Source organism: Anopheles arabiensis, chromosome 2 (genome assembly GCF_016920715.1).
Source record: "Anopheles arabiensis isolate DONGOLA chromosome 2, AaraD3, whole genome shotgun sequence".
NCBI classification, from domain to species: domain Eukaryota; kingdom Metazoa; phylum Arthropoda; class Insecta; order Diptera; family Culicidae; genus Anopheles; species Anopheles arabiensis.
This window is the reverse complement of record NC_053517.1, coordinates 83,240,357-83,252,730: the sequence shown is the minus strand read 5'-3', so window position 1 is coordinate 83,252,730 and position 12,374 is coordinate 83,240,357. Positions and strand designations below refer to the sequence as shown.

General features: G+C 47.4%; 1 protein-coding gene across 1 annotated transcript in view; it reads left to right on the top strand.

The window, feature by feature from the left end:
* The first annotated feature begins 298 nt into the window (after nucleotides 1-298).
* The window catches only part of LOC120900501 (semaphorin-1A), a 94,674-nt gene continuing 82,598 nt past the window's right edge, over nucleotides 299-12,374 (top strand). The window contains exon 1 of the mRNA XM_040307585.1: nucleotides 299-1,889. The gene's annotated coding sequence lies outside the window, so the exon portion shown is untranslated. The remainder of the gene's footprint in view (nucleotides 1,890-12,374) is intronic.

The window sequence follows — 12,374 nt, the reverse complement described above, 5'->3', positions numbered from 1 at the left end:
AACGCGAGCGAGCGAATGAACGCAAAAGAACAACAAGAGCGAAACGGTATCTTGCTCTCACACGCTTTGAAATACAGCGCTGAAGATGTAAACATGTTAGAAAGAAGCGGAAAGACTCGCTCTCTTTCATTCACTCTCACTCTGTTGTCATTCTCGGCCGGGCGGCCATCGCGATGTAAACAGAATGTATCGAGAGCGAGAAAGAGAGCGACAAACACGAATCGGCACAGCGCACTGTACAGCGGTACTGGCTGCGGACGGATTGTAGCATGCGGGTCAGGCATCAAACTTCAGTTCTCTCTCACCACTCCAAGTGCACGGGTGAAGGGCCCGCGTCGTCTGTGTGCCGTGTGTTTGAGTTCGATTTTTTTGTTTAGCCGGCATTTTCGGATAAAGCAACCGAGACAAACAAAGTGCGATTTTCATTCACCGCAGGTTCTGGTGACAGTAAGTGCGTGTGTGTGTAAAGAAAAAAAAATAAAATAATTGTTTGCGCATAGCAAGAAGTGGTATTAATCAAAATAGCCTTTCAACGGCCGGCGCATATCGAAAGCATCTTTGACTTGCTAGTTGCATAGACAAGTGATCAGTGCCGGTGGTCAGTGAACCAGACCCGATACATCGAAAAGAAAGGATTCAAACCGATCCTTAGTGCCGCGGTAAACAAAAACAAACTACCATCTTTTGCAGCATCTCACGTCCAAGCAAGTCTACACAACACAATCGTTTTGGTGGGTCGTAAAACGGTGACGAGCGCAAAGGGCACAGGGCACAGAGCAGTCAGTGAACGTGAAAACAAGCAAAGGAAAAGAAAAGGAAAAAAGGAATACACACAAACGACCAGTGAAGCGGTAAGAAATATATCGTAAAACGATAGTGTAAAACGGAGGAAAGAAAAAAGCCTGTCAAGACGCACCAGGAAACACAAAACGATCGAAAAACTCGTTTTTCATTGCGAGCCAGCGCGCGCGTGTGTGTAAGTTGCGGTATGAAAGAGTGTACGAGTGTGCGTGCGCGTCGTGTTTGATTTAGGCCTCACGCTTGTAACGATCGCCGTTGGTGGGAAGGAGACCGAGCGCGACCACAAAACACGTCTGCCAGAGTGAGAAAAAGCAAAAGAGTGAGCGAGCAAACGGTGCGGTGAGCGCGTTCTGATCGAAGCAGGGCTTGCAGCAATCCAGCCGCGATCGATCAAGATTATGCTTAATTTCTTTCTCGTTCTTTTCGTTGGCGATCAATGAAACCCGTCCCCGTGTTGGTGTGTGCAGAATTGATGAAACAAGCAACATATCACAGGCAAGCAATAAAGTAAATTAAAAAAAGAAACACCAAAAACCAAACACGAGCGACAAAAAAAGTGCCTTTTATGAGAAATTGTGCCCGCGTTAAGTAAAGTGCAACGTGACGATAAGTTGTTCTCTTGTGCAACCCAAACTGCACGTACCCGTGTGTTTGTGCCCGGGGTGTATCTGTGCCGTGGATGTGTTTTATATTGAATTACAACAAAAAAAAGTGATACTGAAAAGTGCAAACAACACACAAAGCGAGATGAAATTTGATTCGTTCGTTTAATAAAAAGAAAAGGAAAGAGTAAGAAGTGCTATTTGTCTCCTGGGTGCAGGGCAGTTTGGTCTCGTTTCGATGTCGAAATCTGTCGCCCTTTATTTTATTATTTGCTGAGGTAGAGGAAAAAACAGCGACAGCAAAACAATAAAGCAACACAGTCCCCTAACTTGTGCGGCAAACAAGAAGCGCGTGATCGCGTTTTTGTCGATCGAGGAAAAAGAAAAGCGAAACCGAGATACATTGAAGGTGCAATTATATAGGCTCACGCCAGCACACCCAAAGCGTGCACCAGGGAAAACTGCCCAACTAAAAGCGAACAAAAGGTAAGCAAGGAGCGGACGAAACGCAACGGAAATGCGGGAAGGGCGATTCTTACGATTTTTTGGGGAGAAGTTTTAAATTAAATCACCTCCGCGCGCACGTAAATCGTTCTCGCTGCCAATAGGAAAACGCTTTTCCCTATTGATCTCGTGAGCCGATCTCGAAGGCCACAGGATGCCATCGATTATGGGAGCACCCGCCGGCGGCACATCCGCTCTCTCGTGTACGCTGATGGGAACGTGGTTTTGTGGGGGCATTTAATTTTTCTTTTATTCAAATTTCATTTTTTTCGTTGTAATTATTACTACGATTTTTGGAGCATACGTGCGTGTTGGGCTGGACGAGCCGATTTGGACTGCAGCATAATCGCAACGAGGAAGAATCGGTGCCTTAAATTACTCACCAGCGCGCCATGCTTTTTGGGCCTACTATTTAAGGGGCTCGATTGACTCACTTGCGCCTGGCCGATTGGGAAGCCATAACCTAATCATCATCATTTCCCTGCCCGATAGCACTCATTATCACCATTTCTGTGTGTGTTTTTTTGTTGAAGCAAAGCGAGTTGGTTTATTACGCGGGTGTAAATGCTAGAATGCAGTCTATTTGGCCGGGTTCAGGGTCCAACCTGTCCAAATCAATCAAACCGAATAGGGATAAGACACAGTGGCGCGACATACAATGTGTTTGCGTAGTTTGTTTTGGGCAACGAGGTTGCCCGTTTGGATTTGATTTGGTTTTTTACTTAAAAATTTATTGGTTTTGGATTCATTTTGTGATCGATTGGATATCACCTCATAAGCTAATCCTATTGTATTTTGTTATATCTTGTAAGAAAAGCTATTCCTCACGCATACAAACCTCTTTTTTATTTATTTATTATAATCTTTTGCACAGTATAATAATTTCAGCATTTTGCAATTTATATGGATGCACAGTATAATAATTAGGAAAATGTACAATTTATTCAACACTACTCTTAGCAGTCAAATCACATACGATCGGCTTAGTCACAGCCTTGGCACTGCCCTTGCTGGCTGAGTAATCCATCATGTTCAATTAAATATCAATCACCCATCCACGCTACCATTTAAAATTCCCAATCAATTGTGCGGGGTCGGGTTGGATAATTTCGTGGAAAAATCAGTGCACGATCTACTGGTGGTGGTGCTGAGTCACAGGAAACTCCATGCAAATGCATGCGAGCCACACGCAGGCAGGCAGGCAGTGCGTGATCGTGTGCAATTGTGCGAATTGTGCGGCGGCGGCGGTGCAAATCATCCGTCCTGCATAGATCAAGGTCAATGGAGAAATAACAAATAAACAACAATTTCTCGTCCGCCAGCCATCTTGTTCTGCCAGTTGGTGCGGCAAACACTGTCCTTCCCATTCCGTTCGCTTGCACTGATCGGAACCGATCGGATGCTGGACGTTCGCATTCCGATTGACATCTAGTCGAGAGCTGGTCGTTTAATTACAAACATCAATCCCCCAGCGTTTGTAAACGGGAAGGGTAAGGGAAGGTACAACACGGAGCACATCGTGACAACCGGTTTGGGGTGGCGGTGTCGCTCTTTTCAAGGGGGATCAAGGGAGAAGCAATCAAATAGCAACCACCGGTGGCAGGTAGCGTTGCGTTCGATGCGAGATCCGATCGATCAGGGTTTGTTTTAATTTTCTAAGCGTTTTTTACCGTTTCGTACGCCACTGTAAGATAGTTTTCAATGATTAAAATAGCAAAGAGAGAGAGAGAGAGAGAGAGAGAGAGAGAGAGAGAGAGAGAGAGAGAGAGAGAGAGAGAGAGAGAGAGAGAGAGAGAGAGAGAGAGAGACAGAGAGAGATAGATAGATAGAGAGATAGGGATATAGGGAGATAGAGAGATAGAGAGATAGAGAGATAGAGAGATAGAGAGATAGAGAGATAGAGAGATAGAGAGATATAGAGATAGAGAGATAGACAGATAGAGAGATAGAGAGATAGAGAGATAGAGAGATAAAGAGATAAAGAGATAGAGAGATAGAGAGATAGAGAGATAGAGAGATAGAGAGATAGAGAGATAGAGAGATAGAGAGATAGACAGATAGAGAGATAGAGAGATAGAGAGACAGATAGATAGAGAGATAGAGAGATAGAGAGATAGAGAGATAGAGAGATAGAGAGATAGAGAGATAGAGAGATAGAGAGATAGAGATATAGAGATATAGAGAGATAGAGAGATAGAGAGATAGAGAGATAGAGAGATAGAGAGATAGAGAGATAGAGAGATTTATATTGAACTAGTAAATTATCTATTCCATATCTGAAACAAATTTTAATTTAATCAATATTGTGGGAAAAGTCAAAATCCAATACGGTTTTCTGTTGAATTTTGTAAATTAACCGTTCAAACTGCTACTCAACCGCCCTTTTCCGTACTAAACAGCTTCTTTTGCGTGTAGTTAGGCCCGATTCCCGGTGTTTGCTAGGTTCATTTGTTTCTCCAAAAGGGAATAAAGATGCTGAAGGGAGTGACGGTTCGAAATTTGCACCATTTAAACCACACTCGCCCGCTATTAAAACGAGAGCTTCTTCCGTCGTGCCGCAGCTCGTGTACACGAAATTAGCGTACAACGATAATCTTCACCGGTCGTGCCCCGTCTGTCTGGTGCTTGCAGGGAGAGGGGAGCTGGGTGTTATTTCCATGTCGGTCGGCTGGTTGGCTGGTTGGAAGAGGCTGGCACACCCGTCACATCACCGCGCAGAAAGAGAGAGATCGCGAGACGCTGATGCGCAGATATTTGTTTGGGTGCAAGCGTTATGTCTGGGGGGCCGCGGCCGATGCTCTGTGGTGCCAAATTAACGTGAAGCAGGAAAAACTCTTTCCACGTCTGTTTTTCCACCCCGCCGGTACGCCGGAGGAAGCGACGCGCGAAAAGGCCGCGAGAGGTCTAGTTTGTGGGAAGTATTTTTATCTCGCACCGCCAGAACCGAGTTGCCTGTCAATGGGTTTTTGGGGTGTGTAAAGCAGCGGCACCCAGTGAAAGGGTAAATTCGAGCGGTGGAGGGGGATTTTGTGCAGCCGCCTGGTTCTTGTACGATTTTCCTCTCTGGTTTGCGTGCAGCAGCACCGGTACGGACCGTCTTGTGATGTCTATCGGGCTGTCGCGCGGTGTCTGATGTGAAATGGCACCGTCGATTAAGAAACATTTCCACGGGCCGCGAGGATCTCGTCTCTCGTCTCTCGTGATCCAAGACGAACATTCGTGCTCGACCCCCTATGCGTTTGTGCGGTGCTATTTCTTGGGAGGGATTGGTTTTTTGATTACAACAAGACGACGACACGCTTTAAGGGACTTACTCTCACCCCGTACGCGACCGCTGCAAAAGTAAAGTGGTGAAGAGGATCCCAATCTCAACTCTACATACGTCCCCTTGGTGCCCCTGCCAGCCCAGCGACGGCGACATAATCGGCGTGCCTGGCGCTTAAATGTGACATTTGTGATGCGCGTACGCGCGAACTCGCTTGCGTAGGTGCGCCCAAGCGCGCAGTCCCGATGGCGGCGACGACATTTATATCGGTTCCGGGGGATCGGTCGCCGAGATCGGGCGCACGGAGTAGTTGCACATCTTTGAGGCCTGGGCGCATTTATCTACCCGGCCCAGATCACACCTTGCTTCGTAGAATCGCGCGCGAGCGCACGTTACCCTTAGTCTAGTTGTCAAGATTCGCTGAGGGTTTGGACGCGCGAGTTGGCACAGAGTGTGGCCAAATGATACGTTTTAATAGCCACCCCAAAAGACCCGTTAGAATCATGCCCCGAAGGCGCAAAAGTTCTGCCCAGAAGAAGGTGGCACGGCAAGATCCTGTTGTCCAGGTATGGGCAAAGATGGACAAGAGCCACGATCCGACGAGGGCGTTGCAGGGCGTTTTGTGTAGCATGGAAGAAAGGCAGTGGTGTGTATTTTTTTTATTGGACAGCAGCAGTGTACGTGCTCGGAAGGCTTAAGCTGCGGATGAGGCACAAAGAGAACGGTGGAGAGAAAGCTTTTCCTGGGCACGGGACATCAAGCGCACGGGAGACTTGGGCCAAGCGTAGATTGGAGATCATTGAACGTCTTCTGGAGGATCTCTTGAGTTTTTGTTGTTGTTGTTGTTTCCTTTAAATGCTCCCCTCCCTGGCACAACTTTGATTGTGCTCCATCGTTCTTTGTAGACGTGTGGTGGCAAAGGTTCACCACCATATGGTGAGCATACACCGAGCAAAGCCTGAACTGAAGATGTTAGACCCTTGGAGCTTGGAGCCCAATCTTTCTACTAGTGTCTTGGCGTTCGATAAGAGCCGACGAAACGTGCCCAAAGGGGAACGAGTTCTAGCTACGATCGCAAAAAAGAAAACTCGTTGATCCAACTATTTAAACGGTTGGACGTTCCTTCGGGTGTGTGGAGGATTCAGTCCCGGGGAAGCGACGACCGGTCTGCGCACAAATCGAAGTTCGCTCGCGGGACATTCAGCGTGCTCTGTTCAGCAATGCCCGGCTAAACCGGTTGAGCGTTCTGCGATGAGCCTCGGTCGGCGTGAGGCTCCGCACAGTCGTCACAGTTGATTACGTATTCTTCTTTGACAACATCGCCTGAGCTGGGCACGGCATCTTGCTGCTGCTGCTGCTGTTGCTGCTTACAATGCGACTAGAGATTGGAAGATGGCATACGAGGCAAGCATCAAGCTGTGTGGGGACGTGGACGGAAGCTGCCTGGAAGCTAGTCTCTCGCCCGGCCGCCATCTTGTGAGGCTCTCGGGATGTCCCGGGCTAGAGGAGCGACTTCTTCTGCAGATCTTTGTTGGGATCGTCAGGCAACGTTCGTAAAGGGCACGGGTTCTAGTGGGAATAGATCTTGCCAAGGAGGATACGAGGGAGTGTGGTGGGTTGGCCCGAAGAACTAATCAAGATGAATGGTAGAGATTTCACCGATCTCCAATCCCCCGGTTTTGGAGCAACCGATTGTTGAAGAAGGTGGAGGCTGCTTCAGTTTCTTCCAAACACGGCACACTTCCGTCGTTTTGTATGATGCCTGCGAGGGCTGGTTGCTTCTTCCACTTTTACCTGTCGCACCTCCAGGCTGAAGAAAAGAGCATCAGCATAAAGCGAACATCAAGATCTTGGGTTGGGATAAGAAAGTCAACCGCTTTTTCGTGGGCGCGCGCTCGCGCGTTTGGAGAAGCACTTAGGAGGGAGTGCGCGACCCCAAAAAAAACGACAAGCGCTACTGGCCGAGAACCAATTGGGCTATGTCAACAACAGCAACCGATTGAAAGCCTCGCCCAAGAACAAAAGGGTAAAAAGCGTACTACACACACACACCTTAAGGGCGGAGGGAGGAAGAATTCCCCGGAGGTTCGACGGTTCGTCAGCCGTGTGTTTGTCTTCGTTCCTCGTCGCTTCGTTTATGCCCGTGTGCGTGCTTTCAACCTTTCCACCGCTGAACTTCTTTCCAGTTCGCTCCGTCGCTTCCCATCTCGGAGTCTCCAGTGCCAAGGTCCTTTCGTTAGCAATTATCTACTGCATTAAATCAGAGGCACAGAACACGATGATTATAGAAATAAAAAACGATATAAATTATTAAAGAGTTGGCATAGAAGAAGGGGTGCAGGAAGACCCTCTGGTCGTATCGTTGCGAGTGAGCCTTTAACATGAGCATTCGGAGTACGCCGTGGTGGAAAGCTGTTTGATTGAAGTTACGTTGGCTGGACACACAGCCGTAACCACTTTCTTTCCCGCGGCGCCGTCCAGTGCTTCAACTCTTCCGTTTGCCGGTAGGAACTCCTCCGAAGGGAATACGTCTTATTCGTCCGTCAAGATCGGCATGATCTTGTCTTGGGCATGTCCCATTTGGAAGGTAAACATTCACCTCGGGGTGGGCTCCATTGGTCCATTGGCTACCCAGAAGGCATTGGTGTTTGGAGCTCCGATGGACCTCTACAATCCTATTGCTGAACGTTCCTGCAAAATCTTGTAGGTCCTGTCCTCTGTCAAAAAAGGGGAAAAAGGGGTTATCACTTCAGCGTGGACCCTAACCTAACGTAACATGCAAGTCCCATTGGGCCGCGCGCGATCAAACTGTGCCGCTTCACAGCACAAAACCGTCAGCGATCGACAAGACTAAAACAGCACATTTCAGCCCTTCGCTCCCCTGTTCCCTTACAAGGCACCGTCCATTATTGACAATTTATTGTGATGATTTAGACCCACGGGATGGCAGCGAAGGCAAAACGCTCACGGTGGTGGTGGTAGTGGTACACGTCCGATGAGACTTTCATGATAATTTATTTCGATTCACAGGCCCGCTCGTAGAGATTCTGAACGAAACAATGGACGGCTGAATGGAGCAGTAGAATGGGTTTGCTTGAAGTTTGTTGGATGTAATCCTACGAGGGAAGGCTACGGGTAAAGATGGAAGCATAATGGGCCACCGGTTGAAGATGGGAAGATCGCACACACTCTACACAAATGTCACATTTGTTGCTCAATCTTCCGGCAACCAGACTTGTGTGTTGGGGTTGCTTTGCGTTACTTCGCGGGCCAGAACATCGCCGCGTGTGGGAAATCGCTGCAAGAAGGTGCATTTTCGTATCGCTTCTCTCTGCTTTATTGCACCGAGTACAGCATTTGAAATGTATATTAGGCACGGATAGAGTGGGAGAGATAAAAATATTGATAAAGCGGAACGGTGCTTTTTCCCGGGATGAGAAAACGCGCACAAGTTGTTGGAGCGCTTGATAACATTGTTTCCAATCGCTGCCTACAAAATGTCAACCAATGTCTCTGGATTAACCTGTTTGGTGGGGATTTTATGTTTTTTTTTTGCAAGTAGTTACCTGTTGCATACTCTGTTCCTTGAAAGCAAGCTTTCCTACACAAACTCAGACGCTCGTCGCACCCTGGTGTCCGATGTCGAAGGACATCCAGTTTGCTGCGAGGCTACCGCGCGTGCTCTCGTTTGCGCTCGAGGTCTGTTCGAACGGTTCAGCGCTCACCCGGTCGGTCAAGTCCTCCCCACGTTCTAGGTGTGGACACCGGCAGTAGCCTGGCCATAGAACGGAATGAAAAATGAACCATTTTACCCTCGTGTAGACACATACACAAAACTGACAGCAACGCTGACAAAACAACATGACACGCGGCGCTGCGTCTGGCCCCGGGAAGGCTTAGGCACAAAACACACAAACCGCACAAATCACGACCATGTTTCCTGCCCAGCACTGCTGCAACCCTCTGCTTGTGTGTGTATGTTTGCTCGATTGTCACGCCCAACCCAGAATGCACCGGAACAGGGCTGGGGAACAGGAATCTAGGCTCAATTAAAAAAGCTTTTACAAACAAAATGCGGCTTGTTGTTCTAAGGTATTGGTTGTTGGCATGGAACGGGCAGAAACTGTTTTGGGGAACTAGCTTTAATCCAACGTCTCATTACTCCGATCACGTTCCGATCATCTCCCTCCCGTCCTGTGCTTTCGAAAGACGGCTAAATGGTTTAGATTGTGGTTCCTGTCCCACCGGCTAAGGATGTGTGAAAATTCCCCTGGAGCTGCTTATTCTTTGGTTCTCATTCTTCAAGGCTCTGAAGAAAACTCATTCTTCCTCAATTCTACCTGTTGCGCCGAGCTCTCAAGGGATCGAGGGACCTTAAAGCATATACACAGACCAGGTGTAAAAAAGCTTCCCCTAATGTTGCTTTGCCCTTAGACGAAGGGAAGGAGTCGTTTTTTTCTTCTCTCCACAGAAACAGTTCCTTTTCTCTCATTCTTTTCGGCCAAGGACACACGGTGTACACACACACTTGGCGCGTACTGGGTGAAACAGTGTACGCATCCGTGCGTGCATTTGAAGACCAACAAAAAAGAGCCCCTTTTTCCCTGGCATACCCTCCTGTTCTCAGGCTGTATATTTGTGTGTGTGTGTGTGCGCTTTTTTTCGACACACTTTTTCTCCCTCTTTTGCTTTGTTACTGTTCCTGGGGTGGATTTTATTGCCTCAGTGGTATGTCTACCGCGCTGGGCACGGTAAGGTACAGTTTCGGCTGTTTTGTGCAACGAGCGTGCCTGGCCAACCCGGGGTATGTTTGCGACCCCCTGCGCTGGCCCCTGAGATTGATGCACCTAGAGAGGCCATTGGGTAGGGAAAAGCGAGATAGAAACACACTGGCGACCGGAAGCGTGAGATAAGCTTGCTCTACGGGGTTTTTGTTGGTTTTTCCTCGATCTCCCGTAATCGGGCCGGTGGTGATTACGGGCCTGATGCTGGGCTGATGAAGCGAGTGTGTAAATGTGTGTGTCCACGACCACTACATTTGAAGGATAGATGCGTCCAATGCAGAAAACGCACGTGCGTTAAACGTGAGTAACGCAGCAAACCCACTACGCTCGTTCGATCACCCGGTGTGGGCTATTTCCGGGCAAGGGCATTATGCTTATCGAAGAGAAAGGTTAAAGATGTTAAAATATCCTTCGCTTCTTTTTTCCTAAAAAATACTAAATATCGTGCACCGACTGCTTTGTGTGGCTGCGCTGTAAAACAGGAAAGTCGCTCATTGTTTGTGCTTGTAAAACACGCATCGTACAACCTAAATATCCCGCGAGAGGAAAGGGAGAGCAAAGTGTTTTCGTCGTTTTTTGTTGTTTTTGTTGTCTTGAGAAACAACGTGGTGCAGTTGGAGCTGTTGGATGCATTTGAAAGGGCAATCTTTTAGTGAGCGCATGCTAATGGAGAAAAGCTCCGAAGAGGAGGAGATCGTTCGTCGAGACGTCGAGCGGATGGCATTGTGTAATAATTGTTTTTATTTTTATTTCACTTCTCACATCCCACCTCCCCCCCGCTCCATCCTCGGCACAGGCAACGAGAAGAGAAAAGAGAGTGTGTGTAAAATTTTCACTAAAACAATGCCGCTCCACCAACGCTCCAAAACCCGCCGTTGCTTCCCGCCCGAATGCAAATGGATGCACCGTTCGAGTGCGCGCGCTGCATTTACCACCCGTGTGCCTCTTCTCCACGCTGAATATGTTTACGTTTGACGGAGCGCAAGTGCAACAACGGACCCGGCAGTCGAATGTTTACACATTCGACTCGTAATGCTCGTGTTTGATGGTTGTTCGGTAGATGGCGAACGTGTCGACGGAGGCGGTTCGGCTTTCCGGGCACTCCGGGCCTGGTGTATCCGTTGGAAAACTGCACTACAGGGAGGGGTGTGGAGAGAGCGGGGAACTGCTAGGTGTCTAGGTGGGTGGAAATAGGTAGGCGAAGAAAATCGAGGACAAACCCGTCGAAAAAAAGTAAAAGAAAAACCGGACGCTGCGGTGTGTGTATGTGTGTGTGTGTGTGGTTTAACTGTTTTGGTCGGGGTTTACTGTTTCAGTTGGCACATTGATGTGTCCTGGCCATGGGAAAACGGGATTGTTTAACAGGGGAAAACAAGTTTTATTATTGCTCGTTTAATGGAGTTGTTGGGAGTGTTGTTTGAAAAGAATGAACAGTTGTTTGAAAAGAACATTTTTGAATGGTTTCGATTCGTTAAAGTTTGTGTAATATGAGTAAAACTGATCATTTTGATAGGTAATTAATCCTAATAAACAAAAAAATGGATTATCTCTTAAATATGAACAGCTGAAAAGAAAGAGAGAAGGAAAAGAAGAAACAACAAAAACAAGAAAAACCTTAAAAATTTAAAAAAAGTAAAAGAAGATGACTTTCTACCGATAAGAATGATCAATATTCAACCAAATGTACAAGAAATAAGCAATTCTCTGCAGACAGTATCGAAACATTGAACTACAAATATCAAACAAGATAATCAACAATATGACACAATATAGAAATGTAACCATGTGAAAATTAAATAAAAGTATAGATAAAAGATATGACCAAAAAAGATAAGCATGAAGATAAAGAAAACAATCGATATACAAGGCAAATCAAAAGAGCAATGCAAAAGAAGAAGAAGAAGAAAAACCAGTACTCCCGCTTAAATCCCTTAAATAGGCATCATGATAACGGATAAATGGTTGGGCAATAAAAACGGGGAAACCGGGACTGTTACAACTTGTTTTGCGGCTGCACTGTTTTCGGTGCAATTGAGTGGCAAACCAAGGGGACAAGATTAATGCGTGTTCACCGGCTCCTCTGTCCGACTCCCACAACTTCCACCACTTCTCCTCCTGCGTTTGTCAGTTCAAGAAAAGCTTTTGCACATATGCTACAGCCCGGCCTGAGCGCAACAGGTTAGTGTCGGTTGAGACGACCGCTTCTAGCAGGAACAAACGGGACAGGACGACTCGTTCTGCCTTTCGGTTGCTCCTTTTACCAGTATGAATGCCCTCCTGGTGCATCGGGGCACACTTACGTCATCCTTCGTTCGGTGGGCCTATGTTTACGTTGCGCGGGATGGTAAACAAAAAGGATTGTAGCTTTCATCTCCACCTTCACGCGCAGGGTGGAACGGTTGTGTCCGTTTTTTTTTT